Below are 14,292 nucleotides of genomic sequence, written 5' to 3'. Positions count from 1 at the left end.
AGACAGTGCGACTGGGTCTATTTATTACAGGGCGAAAAGTTGTTTCTCTGGAAAACAAATGGACAACACTGCCCATGCATGAACTGGCAAGCCAGGTGACGCATATGCATACAGTATCTAACCTCTGACCACATGGCGAATGTATAAGCTACCCTCTAGTATCACACAGCTGTTTTGGTGAGATCTAATTTACTTATCAATTCCAGAAATTCAGAGAGGGAGAAGGTACAAAATACTCTGGCCCAGGTGTGCAGGGGATGCAGCATCTGCATAGAGCCCAAAACTGGGACCTGCCCGATATCTTGATGGCTCTGATGATGGGGATAGGTGAGTTCTAAGAACACAATGACAGCCATAACAATAGTTACATTATGGCATAATAATAAGATACGCATAGTGCAATAAGAATGGGGGTGGGGGGAACATTCAGTTACAGAATTCAGCTCAAATGTTTCAGAGATTATAACCCGTTGAGTAAAAAACAAAGGGGCATATTCAATTGTGGGCGGGCTTTTTAAAAAACCCGCAGCAGCAGGATTTTACTATTCAATTAACGGATTGAAAATAAGATGCTCAGATTTCTATATAAATCACTGCATCTTTTTTTCTCGCACCTCCAGTGTAAGTCTGATTATTCCGAAAATCGTTAATTTTAGGAAAAATCAGCGGCACTTGCTCTGGGACCCCGACCACATCCCCCGAGGACTAATTTAGCAATTGGAAGTTCCCAAATAGCTTAATTAGTCCTTAATATCTCACCTTTCGAAGCGTTGTCTTCTGCATCCAGCATCGGGACCCGGTCTCCTACAGCAGGGTGTGTATGTCAGTATGTGTGTGTTTGTGAGTGTGTATGAGTAAGTGTGTGTGTGTGTGTAAGTAATCCCTGTGTGTGTCCCCTTCCTCCCTGTAACAGGCGCTGGGAGAACTACATCTCCCAGTAGGTCTTGCTCCTCCCACCAGTTCCCGGGACTCCCAGCAGACCCCTCCCCGGTGACAAGATGGAGGGAAGGCCTGTAACCAGTGGGTTAAAAAATTAATTTCTACATAGGCATATAAGTTGTAACACACGACCTGTGCTAGGCCCCATTGAGGTTTGAAAAGAGATTGTATTCATACAATTCACAGACTGCTCAGATAACCTTTGGAGGTCAAACAAGACATAAATTGAGGGGCCCTAACTTGTACCTGTTACTATTAGTAGACGTATAATGAGCCATCCATAGCTTATATGGCGTTAACAGTAGACAGTGAGCCACATTCCAGTGGGGTGACCATTGTGTAGAGATGCTAAGCATTATAGGTTATCTACACAAACGGGCTTTGAGAGTTTATCTCCAGACATTAGGACAAGTCATTAATGTATTTCTTTGTCTGGTAGTATATGTTAGTCCTTACAGAGCATGTGCAAGAGGTAAGAATGGTCCATGCTATGTTGTACCAATCAGTGCTTGTGTCGAAACTGGATTATTGGCTGAGACAAGATCAGTTTAAAATTGAATCGCAGCGACGCCATTTTGCGAAATGGCCGCCTAAGCGCCATTTTAGATAAACTCATACTTTAGTACATGTGGGGATAATACTATTAGCATCATGCGAATGCATCTGTGACCATCGCCATAAGTTACGGCGATTCACCAAAAGCCTATTTCATGACTTTACGTATTATAAAGGATATATTTCAGAAATGGCTTTACAGTATGACAAAATTGTATTGCATTAGATGAATAGAGCAAATGGCCACGTGACAACTAGCTTGTGTAGATAAGCTTCCTGGACAGTGTCTGCTCTCACTACAGGTGACCTGGCTCGAATACACACCTTACATTAGCAAGCTTCCTGCAATGAAATGACTTCAAAGACTAGAGTGTTATCTTAGGTCTGTCTCTTGTAGCTGGGCTATTTGCATTCACACAAGAGACTGGGAGAATAAAGAGTTTTTCTTTTGAAGCCTGGGACAGGTGGGGGCTGCTGACAGAGGGGACATGTGGAACTATCAGGCTCAGAATGTCACACTGCTAGATGTTCACTTAGCGAGATTTAAGTGCATCATTCCTCATACACACATTAATACGCACAATTGCGCTGTTAACTAGTCGCATATTAGCAAATGCATAGGACTTTGTATGAAACCGCTGTTTTATTAGCTTTACGCGCACGCATCTGCCCCAAGTTAACTAGCATCCTTATATCAAACCCTGCATACTCACACATTACATATTCACACATAAGGTTTAATAAGCTTTAAAGTATAAGATTTAAGTTGGTTCAGTTAGTATAAATGCTGTGAAATAAAGATATTTGATAACTAAGGTTTTATACATGCTAAGAAAGCCGTGTTTGGTTTCGTACTGATGCGTACTCTTTCAACAGAATTCCGGTACTATCGGTGTGGAGATCGCATCATGCATTCTCAACTTATGGACCGCAGAGACTACAAGCAACAAAATGTATATTTTCTGAACAACTGTTAGGATGACTGTTAGGGGGCGGGAGGGCAGAGACCCCCAGTTGTTGGAGGCTGGGTTGAGTCTATTTGAACCAGCCTGTTTAACGCTCTGTAACAGATGGTTCCCCCATGGGAACCAATGGCATAAGCAAGAAACTTCTCTATTGTCCTGTCTATTCTGGGGGGGCATAAACATGTGTGCTCAAACACTGGGTCTTGAGTCTTCTTGCTGAATGCTGATTGACGGAGGTTTTCTTTCTGAATGACGGGATCTGGTCCAGAGCGCATGCGTATGTATACTGTACTTGGGGTCTGTATAATACCTTTGCGTCTAATTGTGTATGGATCAATAGCGTGTAACTGACTGTACTTTTTACTTGAATAATACTTTGTGCTTCGGAACCACACGTTCCAAGTCTGGAGTCTTTTATTTACTGTATAACTGCGTACGCAAATTGGCGTCATCCTTAGAGGTTTATAGGTAGGATTTTAGAAGGTACAGGCAGGGGTATATAGAGGTTCTGATCCAGTATCAGATGGGGGCTCATCGAGTGAAGTCACTTACCTACTCACATGGCACATACGGCTATTGATATCTCTGCAAAGGGTGGAGTGGCCACATGCAGGGTTTTCCTGCAACCGCTTTGTGCTGAAAAATCGCTATCCATTTTCGTGTGAGCTAAGGAAGTTGACTAGAATCCAGGGACAAGAAAGGAAAAAGTTTGTTTTCCTTTGTTGATAGAACCTAACGTTTAAAAGGGGTGCCGCAGTATTGAGTACGCGGCTGAGTCGGTTTTGCGCACAGTAAAAGACGCACTTTTGCGTACGCAGCTAAAAAGTCATTATACGGTTGTGTGGTAGTCGCATTATTTTGTATGTGGCTGGCTCGCACAATAGCGTATACATACTTCCGGTTGTGCTGCCATGGTGTTTAAACAAAGCCGTTGAGGTTTGCATTTATCAATTGTTAGCAATATCTGGGTTAACGTTTATTTTTCTGCGCAGGAAAAAGTGTGTAACAGTGAGTATGTGTTGGACAGTTAAGGGTATCGTATGATCCTTAAGGGCTAGGTGCAAGGGTTAGTCTAGCCGCTCGGTAAGCAGCTTACTGTTCAGTACACAGAGCAGGTGTATGGTTTGTCATTTTTGTTAGGGACCGGCTCTCAGTGTGACTGCAGTGTTCAATAATAAGGTTGGGTTATTTGAGCATTGTAGTTAAGCCGCACTAGGTGTGATTGTGGGCTAAGAGATAATAGGTGAGCGGGGGCATCTAGAAATTTGTTCCGTAGGTAAGTGAGAGTATCTAGATTGTCTTTCACCAGTTTAAATCTTTATTGAAAAGCGTAGGCTTTTGTCTCAGAATGGGAGCTGCGCAAACAGTAGAGATGTTAGACAATGATGTGCTGCTAATGAAAGCTCCGATTGGATCGGCCCGTCGTATTATGCATACTAAGTACGGTACTTATGCAATAAGGTATTTTGATGTATGGTTTAAAATGACGATGAAGAGAGTTAGACCGTTTCCCAGAATTGGTAGTTTTGATAAGGATGTATTAGATAATGTCCGGGATCACATCAGTTTGATGCGCTCCCGAGAGAAAAAGGTCAAATATTGTGAATGTTTAAAATTGTGGCAGCATGAAGGGGATGCGTGGCTTAAAAATGTGCAAGCGACGCAAACTAGCGTCGCAAGCGCATTGCCAGAAAATACATCCGCGGCGCTAAATTGCAATACGGGCGAGCCGCAAATTGGCGCGCACTTGCGGCAAGGTAGTGTTGTGGAAAGTATTGCCAGCAGTTCACGCTCACCTCCCCCACCTTATGTGGATGGAGGTGCAAGTACAGTTACCAAAAATACCCATAAAAATGTAACAAGTAATTTGTACCCTCTCTTAAGCAACCAAAAAGAAAATGTTTATGATGTGGATGATGAGCCTATTGTAATGTCTGCCATTTCCCATGCTGTGCAAATGATAGATGCTGCATCACCACAATCACGGCTGTGCCGCCATCTCCATCGTTAACAGCAAGGGAAGTGTTAACACCCTCTGCACCCTTAGAAGAAGTTGTTCATACCATACGTAGCAGCAGCAGATTAAACCCCCAGCCAGGTAACCAGGTCAAAGGCAGTAGCGCTGCCGGTCTACATCCCATTCGGACGATAACTGTTCCGAATGGAAATGCAGACGTGAGCGGTGTAGTGCCCACGAGGGAAGTAGTAATGCATTGTCCCTGGACAAGAGCAGAACTAAATTCCATCATAAATGATTTCCCCGATCCAAAAAGGAACTAGCCAAATGTCAAAGATTTTTGAGAAATTTGGGTAGTTCTCATGAGCCAACTAATAAAGATTGGCGTGTGGTGTTAAGAGCCTGTCTGCCACGCAATATCGACGTGAAAAAATTTATCAAGGATTGTGTATTGGATGGCAACGTTCCCTTAACAGACCAAGTAAACCAAGGTAACATTTCCCGCATTGTAACTCAATTGGGTATATATTTTCCAGTAGTAGTTAACTGGAACAAAATTTTCACCATTTAGCAAAAGGAGAGTGAATCTGCAGAGGATTATTGCGATCGGGCTCTACAGGCTATCACCCAGTAAACTGGGATAGAAGATAATAAAGGTAGCACTCACCACAGGGGAATGATAGTCACGGTACTCATGGACGGTCTGAAAGATGACTTAAAGACTCGGGTTCAGACCTCACAACCTGGCTGGAGGGGAGTCACAATAGATAACCTCATAGAGTCTGCCATAGAACATGATAAAAATATCACAAAGAAAAGAGAGACCCAGAGCGAAAAACTAATGGCTGTCAGTATCCAAGCTCTGGAAGGAATGACAATAACATCACAGCCAACCGACACACATGCACCTATACACACACTTACACCTGAACAATTACACGTCCTCACCAATCCCACACCACAGCAAACACATCCTTACCCCACATATCATACACAACCACAGGCCTCATACTACCCACCATACCCTTATCCTCCATATCCTTACCCATACCCACCACCTTTCCCTCTTGCTCAAATCCCACAACAATCTTTTCATCCACCCCGCTCAAAAACATGTTTAAACTGCAACCAAGCGGGACACATAAGTACTGCAAAGTAAAGAACACCACACATGAACACGGGTTTCCCATGGGTTCCTAGGGAACCCCAGTATCTTCTCCCAGGTCTTATATGACTGTTTACAATCTTTTCAATCTGCCAATGTATCTGTTCTAATGTAAAATGTGGACTATTTATTGTTGTATTTTAGGTCATGTTTAAATGATATTAAACTGTTGTGCTTTATCTCCCACTCATAGGACACAAGGTTGCTAAGGATAAACGGCAGCCATGCCAGGCTGAGGTCGACTACTCAGAATACTATCCAACCCAGTGGCCCAGGCATTATTTAGAGCAGTCAAAATATATATATATATATAAAATTCAAGCGCACAGGTATGTCACAGAAAATATATGAAATCTCAATTTATGTAGCTTGAAATCTTTTAAAACAACCTTTTTTCTTCAATAGTCCATTATGACTTCATTAAGCAATCTTCTTTAAAAGCCAAAGTCTGTTAATTATTTCCACTAATGTCCAGCACCTGAAGTCCAATAAATATTTTTAGAAAGGCACGTCAATCAGCAAATAGGGGTATTAATGCTTCCCCTCATAAGCACTACCTTTCTGGATCAGCCTCAGGATTCCCACAATTTGGATCCAATCTAAAAAGGTCGCTTCTGGTACGCTGCCACATTTTTATATGTATGTTTTACTATATGTTGTCCAATAAATTGAGGATTTTACACCAGATACGGTCCCCCCATATTTTGTCTTGCATGTTAATTGCTACGAGACACAGAGGGAGATCTACACAAGATTGAATATTTATTGGACTTCAGGTGCTGGACATTAGTGGAAATAATGAACAAACTTTGGCTTTTAAAGAAGATTGCTTAATGAAGTAATAATGGACTATTGAAGAAAAAAGGTTGTTTTAAAAGATTTTAAAAGATTTCAAGCTACATAAATTGAGATTTCATATATTTTCTGTGACATACCTGTGCGCTTGAATTTTATATATATATATTTTGACTGTACGAATTGCTGTGATTGGTGAATCACATTATATATTTTAGAAGCCGGTAGAAAAGCAAGGCGCACAAATAATAACCCACTGTTGTGCCATTTTAAATTATTTAGAGCAGTAGCTATTAATAACAAGATTTAATTGCAGGAACCTGTATGCAGATACTATATCCCTAGAATTATTAAAAATGATAGGGGGACTTATTTTACAGGTGACGTTTCCAAGAACATGTGTAAGGTGATGGGTAACAACACTAAGATTATCCCAGACTGTCTTTTCCTTTATTTGCCCCCCTTTGAGATACTGTTCAAACAGGAAGCCTCATGTGAAAATATGATAATGAGGTTACTGTGCAGGGTCTCACGAAGATGAATGAGAATAACCGAAATTGAAAGTATTATTAACTAACAGGTCTAATGCAAACTGTCATAGTGTCAAACCTGGAGAATTTGTTATGATCCAAATTTTTTTTAGCTCAGGTTGTTTGACTGATCAGTGGAAAGGACCGTATCGGACGATACCACATCCTCAAAGGGTGGCCGAGGAAGGTACGTGGGTCCATCCCACTCACTATAGGGAGGTTAACCAACCGGTGGAGATACAAGGCCGATAACGTGGACCTGTCGATTGCGAGCTTGTGCCGGAAGGATTAAAAAGGTGAAGGTGAGATATATGAGCTAAAGAAATGTGTAGATCAGTGCTTCCAGCAATGGAGTGGTCTACTGTGGTCATCCTAGTTCTTTTTCTTTCCAGAGTTTTTGTCGTGATGATCTGTTTGGGGATACTCAGTGTCTGTGATGGAGGACCGATTGAGGAAATGGGAGCTGATGGCAGTGCTGATGGAGTGGAGTCAGGAGGAGTGCAATGCCAATCAGGGGAGTGTCTGACCAATTTTAGTATTGTAATTGTTATGTTATTTGGGAAGAATACTTCCAGAAGTTATGACCCTCACACATGTTGAAATGCTTAGTATACATAAAAACACACAATCACCATATCTTCACACGCAATATGAACATAGAGGCAAAAGAAATATGATACCTGGTGACGTGCATAAAGCCACTCAGTTAATTAGTGAGACAACTGGCTTTCACGTTTTAGTCGCACTGGATCCCACCAGGATTGCTCAGGGTACATTAAATTTTAGATATATTCAGGACCTTGCTAAATTGATAGATAATATCACCGAGATGTACGATGACACATTCAGGTATACAGGGAGAGAATTGCAAGCGTACAAGAAAGAACTGGTGCAACACAGGCTAGTGTTAAATTATTTAACTGCTGTTACTGGAGGGTATTGCGTAACGTTAGCCACCCAATTTGGAGTAAAATGTTGCACCTATGTCACCAATGATACCAGCGACCCTAAGGAGGTGATAGACCGGAGGATGGATGAAATTCTGCAGCTAAAATGGGAATTTTGTAAGAACCATAACGCTTCAGTGGCTGAAGTAGGGGAAAAGATAGAAGGATGGGTTTCATGGCCGAACCCAGTGAAATGGTTCTCAGGTCTAGGAGAATGGGTCCAGGAAGTAATCGCCAGCATAGGTAAATTCTTAATCCTTATACTGATTGTCATCATAATAATTGGCATATGTGTCCGGTGTGTTCCTATTGTGTTGAAGTGTGTAAAATGTAAAAATAGAGTAAAACGAAAGAATGAAATCATGATGGTGGCCAGTATGAATACCGAGGTAAACACAGAACTGCATTACAACCCATAGCTAGGAAATACCATCATTTAATGTATTATATTTAGCCATGCATAAAAATGTATTATTGAAATGTTATTTTTAAAACACCTCGGATAATGTAAAGTCTAAATTCCCCTTTAAGACTGCTTTTATAAGACTGGTGCATCCCCACACCTTTCACATGATCTTCCAAGATCCGCAGTGTACGTATAATAGTAGTTTTATGTCCCCACTCAGAGACACATTATTGATGGATTAAGAACCACTTTGTGCCATCCCATTATAACACTAAATAATATGTAATTGTAAGCCTAAATTAAATTCTAATAGCAGATTGTGATAGTATGTTGTTCGCTATCAAAGGGTGGACTGTCGAAACTGGATTATTGGCTGAGACAAGATCAGTTTAAAATTGAATCGCAGCGACGCCATTTTGCGAAATGGCCGCCTAAGCGCCATTTTAGATAAACTCACACTTTAGTACATGTGGGGATAATACTATTAGCATCATGCGAATGCATCTGTGACCATCGCCATAAGTTACGACGATTCCCCAAAAGCCTATTTCATGACTTTACGTATTATAAAGGATATATTTCAGAAATGGCTTTACAGTATGCAAAATTGGATTGCATTAGATGAATAGAGCAAATGGCCACGTGACAACTAGCTTGTGTAGATAAGCTTCCTGGACAGTGTCTGCTCTCACTACAGGTGGCCTGGCTCGAATACACACCTTACATTAGCAAGCTTCCTGCAATGAAATGACTTCAAAGACTAGAGTGTTATCTTAGGTCTGTCTCTTGTAGCTGGGCTATTTGCATTCACACAAGAGACTGGGAGAATAAAGAGTTTTTCTTTTGAAGCCTGGGACAGGTGGGGCTGCTGACAGAGGGGGCATGTGGAACTATCAGGCTCAGCATGTCACACTGCTAGATATTCACTTAGCGAGATTTAAGTGCATCATTCATCATACACACATTAATACGCACAATTGCGCTGTTAACTAGTCGCATATTAGCGAATGCATAGGACTTTGTATGAAACCGCTGTTTTATTAGCTTTATGCGCACGCATCTGCCCCAAGTTAACTAGCGTCCTTATATCAAACCCCGCATACTCACACATTACATATTCACACATAAGGTTTAATAAGCTTTAAAGTATAAGATTTAAGTTGGTTCAGTTAGTATAAATGCTGTGAAATAAAGATATTTGATAACTAAGGTTTTATACATGCTAAGAAAGCCGTGTTTGGTTTCGTACTGATGCATACTCTTTCAACAGAATTCCGGTACTATCGGTGTGGAGATCGCATCATGCATTCTCAACTTATGGACCGCAGAGACTACAAGCAACAAAATGTATATTTTCTGAACAACTGTTAGGATGACTGTTAGGGGGCGGGAGGGCAGAGACCCCCAGTTGTTGGAGGCTGGGTTGAGTCTATTTGAACCAGCCTGTTTAACGCTCTGTAACAGATGGTTCCCCCATGGGAACCAATGGCATAAGCAAGAAACTTCTCTATTGACCTGTCTATTCTGGGGGGTTATAAACATGTGTGCTCAAACACTGGGTCTTGAGTCTTCTTGCTGAATGCTGATTGACGGAGGTTTTCTTTCTGAATGACGGGATCTGGTCCAGAGCGCATGCGTATGTATACTGTACTTGGGGTCTGTATAATTCCTTTGCGTCTAATTGTGTATGGATCAATAGCGTGTAACTGACTGTACTTTTTACTTGAATAATACTTTGTGCTTCAGAACCACACGTTCCAAGTCTGGAGTCTTTTATTTACTGTATGACTGCGTACGCAAATTGGCGTCATCCTTAGAGGTTTATAGGTAGGATTTTAGTAAGTACAGGCAGGGGTATATAGAGGTTCTGATCCAGTATCATCACTTGATACCCAGTTTGTAACTAATATGGGCTTAATATCCGGAAAGCCAACACCCATACTAAGGTATATAAATCAAGAGCTAGACAAAGGCTCTTCGGCTCATGCATGGACCTGAGACTGCAGTAGGGTGCCTGCAATGTATATTGAATGACCTGGGCGTTGTTGAAACAAGGGCTCCCAAGATGAAGATGAAGTACAACTTATGTTGAAGATGATGAACTACTGGTATCATCTGAATATCTAGACAAAAGTTGAGTATACTGTATACTTTGTATGTTAATTGTTTGTTTGTTACTTGTAAACAAAGTGTGTTCATTTGTACTCACTCAAATGGTCACGTGTGTGAACTATTCATTTCAATCAGAACGAAACCCACCATTATACAAGGCCACCGGGTGCAACGGAGACCACCGCAGACCCTGGGCAGGTAATTGTTTTTTTTTTACATGGCACTGGGTTTTCAACACTGAAAACCCTGCAACCACTTGGATACCGCGGGTATCGGTAGTGCACATACCCGATGTAATTAAAAAATTGGGCGCAAACTTACAAGCTATGGACTTGTTGAGCAAACAGAACAGTCTGTCTAGTTCAGTGTGTGCTATGGATTAATCACCAATAATATTTGGCTTTCCTAATATAATAAACACCCTGCCTGAGAGTCTCTGAAAGCATCTTACTGAATATAGCATATACAGCGTTCCAAAAAATTTCCTTTAAATGCATCTGTATTCTCCTGTTGACATTACGCTGCTGACAGCATAACTGTCCACAGTTTAAATACCTCCAGAATGTGGTGCAGCTAGAGACAGCAGTCTTCATTACTGCATTATTTAGGATGCATTCATCCCACTAACCCACATTGCTTTGCGCTGCATTCACAGTACTTTGGGGATCATTAATCTATAAGGTGAAGGAGCAGTCTGTGTACACTAACACTTATTGAGCCGCCTGACATACAGTGAATCCTCCTGGGTCTGTCTCTGGTCATCAAGATTCGGGAACAGGGTCACTGACAAAGCATTTACTACAACGAACACTGGGCCTGATTCAGAGCCGCTCGCAAAAAGCGAGCGCTCGCTCTGAATCAGGACGTGCGCTTGTTTTTTAAGTTGCGGCCTCCTGGTGACCACCCACAGCTTATGCGAGCGGCCAGGTGATGGTCGCGATAGTCAAGACCATCGCGACTGCGACGAGACCCTTACGGTAGGGTCTCGTGGCCGCAAACCCCAGTTGACTTTCTGCTCTAATAGAGCAGGAAGTCCACCTACTGACATTACGAGTGATGTCAGTAGGGCCGCCCACAAACGGCTGGCGTTCCTGCAGGAACGCCTCCATTTGCCCAGCCACCCCCCCTCCCCACCTACAAAACGGGGCTAGCTGTCGATGAACATCAACAGCCGCCCCATTTGTTGCAAGCATAGGAGCTAGTGCTTTTTGCGCTCGCTCCGGGGCTCGCGTGCGCACTGGCCCACCATCGACCCGCATGCGAGGGCTATGCGCTTGCGAGCGGGTCTGAATCAGGCCCACTGATCATACTACATCCCTAAAGAACACTGATAATTTACATAGCAATGCACAAAAGCAATGCAGGGCAGGAGCAGCTTTCCCCGTGTTAGTATGTCATAACTGCTGTGCACGCTCTGGGTCTCATTTACAGATTTGCATGGCAAAATGACGTCTTTTGCAGAACTTTTTCTCTAGACTATGGGCCAAATGTAATAGGTAGTCTGTTTTGGTAAATTGCGAGTTTGGTGCTAAACTCGCAATTTTTCACAACTCTCCAATGTAATAGGCTGTCTGTTCACTAAAACTCGCATTTTTCAGAGTTACTAAAACTCTCCATTCTCAAACTCGCATCCAGATGTTTTCACATTGAAAACAATCAACTCGCCCAATGTAATAGAGTGTCTGTTTCAGACTCACAAAAAAAAGATTACCAAAAGTCCCCAAATAATAGACCTGCTTCAGGCTAGCGAGTACATCCTGAGCAGCTCAGATTATCACAGAAACATGCACATATCCATGAGATATGTACATGTTTCTGTGTGTACTTATGTTAAATGTTATAAAATAAAAAAAAATGACGTGCACCCCCTCCCCAAAAGCATAACCAGCCCCGGGCTTTATAAAGCCTGTTCTGGTTCTAAAAATACAGAGGCCAAAATGCGTAGGGGGCCCCTGTATATTAAGAACCAGCACAGGGCTTTGTTGAGCTGGTCCTGGTTCTGGAAAATCATGGGACAAAACGAGTAGGGGTCCCCTGAAAATTCCTGAACCAGCACCGAACTCTTTCTAGCAGGGGGATAATGCCACAGCCAGGGAAAACCTTTCACCGGTTTCCCCGGCCAAAGCATTATCCCTGACTGCTAGTCAGTCCAGGCCGGGGATCCCTGGGGAGTTGGGTACCCCCCCAATAAAGGGGTACCCCTCTCCAGGGCACCCCAGGCCTAGACTGATAGCCCGGGGCTATCCCCGGCACCCTAGGGCGGTGGGTGCTGGGTTGATAGTGTAAAGTGAAAGGGTTTTTTTTTCGGTTTTTTATTTTAACCCCTGGATTGCCTACTTGGAGAAGAGGACGTGATCTACGCATAGGAGAAGTGAGTATGGATTTTTTTTTTTCAGGTACACCCCTATGGATTACTTTGGATACTAGGTGAGTATGTGTGAGTGTGAGAGTGCATGTATGTTTTATTAAAATTATACTTTCACGGTGTAAGTTTGTTTATTTACGTATTTCTTTAGATGTGGAACTACAAGTGTCAGCGGGCCCGTAATGCCCCGCATGCTGGTATTTGTGGTTCTCCAAATACCAGCATGCAGGGGAGGCTTGCTGGTACTTGTGGTTCTACAAATAAAGACAATATGGTAAATTTAATTTTACACTTTCACTTTACACTATCAACCCGGCACCCACCGCCCTAGGGTGCCGGGGATAGCCCCGGGCTAACAGTCTAGGCCTGGGGTGCCCTGGAGAGGGGTACCCCTTTATTGGGGGGGTACCCAACTCCCCAGGGATCCCCGGCCTGGACTGACTAGCAGTCAGGGATAATGCTTTGGCCGGGGAAACCGGTGAAAGGTTTTCCCTGGCTGTGGCATTATCCCCCTGCTAGAAAGAGTTCGGTGCTGGTTCAGGAATTTTCAGGGGACCCCTACTCGTTTTGTCCCCTGATTTTCCAGAACCAGGACCAGCTCAACAAAGCCCTGTGCTGGTTCTTAATATACAGGGGCCCCCTACGCATTTTGGCCCCTGTATTTTTAGAACCAGAACAGGCTTTATAAAGCCTGGGGCTGGTTATGCTTTTGGGGAGGGGGTGCACGTTTTTTTTTTTTTAACACACACAGAAGCCATCACGGATCTCACTGATCTGTGATGGCTTCTCTAAAACTCGCACCTTTTAATGCTACTCACATTAAAAGGTGTCAGTTTACATAGTCCTAAACTCGCCTGCAATTGCAAATGCAGTAGCCTCGAGCTGAAAAGTTTGCAGGCTATTGAATTTGCGAGTTTCAGTACAAACTCGCACTTTTTAAAAGTGCGAGAAAGTGCGAGTTTGTACTGTTACTAAAACTGACTACCTATTACATTTGGCCCTATAACTTTTTCTCTAGACTTTTTGGCATTCACGTGGTCATATACTAGTTGCAACTTCCTGACAGTCTGTGAGCCTGTATAGAACTGTTTTTATAACAATCTCCCTCTGGTGTTAGAAGATGCATCTTCACAATGGATGAATTAAGGTGCCTACTCACTAGGCGATATCTTACACGATTCACCCGATTTCGATGCATCGGAACGACAAATCGTGTAAAATATGTCCAAATAGTGAGTGTCCACTTATAATCACGATGCCAATGTGCGTACCCGCTGGTCGTACATCGCATCTTCAGATCTTGCCTGCTGCAGGTAAGATCTGCTAATCTCGGACACGATGTGGTGCAATAGATAATTTTGTGCACGATAGATCTTAAGTCAGATTGGACACTTTTTTAGCACCATATCGTGTCCTGGAGAGCCGGGGAGCTGCTGGGGAGAGTTCAAGGGAAATCGGACACAATATCGCATCATGACCACATCGCCTAGTGTGTAGGCACCTTCAGTATTTTCATAACATTACTAAGTACTGAAACAGACTGCCATTACACTGTA

At 42.8% G+C, this 14,292-nt stretch overlaps 1 protein-coding gene across 2 annotated transcripts in view; it reads right to left on the bottom strand.

The window, feature by feature from the left end:
- The window catches only part of EIPR1 (EARP complex and GARP complex interacting protein 1), a 280,792-nt gene that overhangs the window by 58,242 nt on the left and 208,258 nt on the right, over positions 1–14,292 (bottom strand). The gene's annotated exons all lie outside the window — the stretch shown is intronic.

The sequence above is a fragment of the Taudactylus pleione genome, unplaced genomic scaffold, assembly GCF_031769625.1.
Source record: "Taudactylus pleione unplaced genomic scaffold, aTauple2 ptg000238l, whole genome shotgun sequence".
Classification (NCBI taxonomy): domain Eukaryota; kingdom Metazoa; phylum Chordata; class Amphibia; order Anura; family Myobatrachidae; genus Taudactylus; species Taudactylus pleione.
Note: the sequence above shows the minus strand (reverse complement) of the source record. Positions and strands in the feature narration are given on the sequence as shown.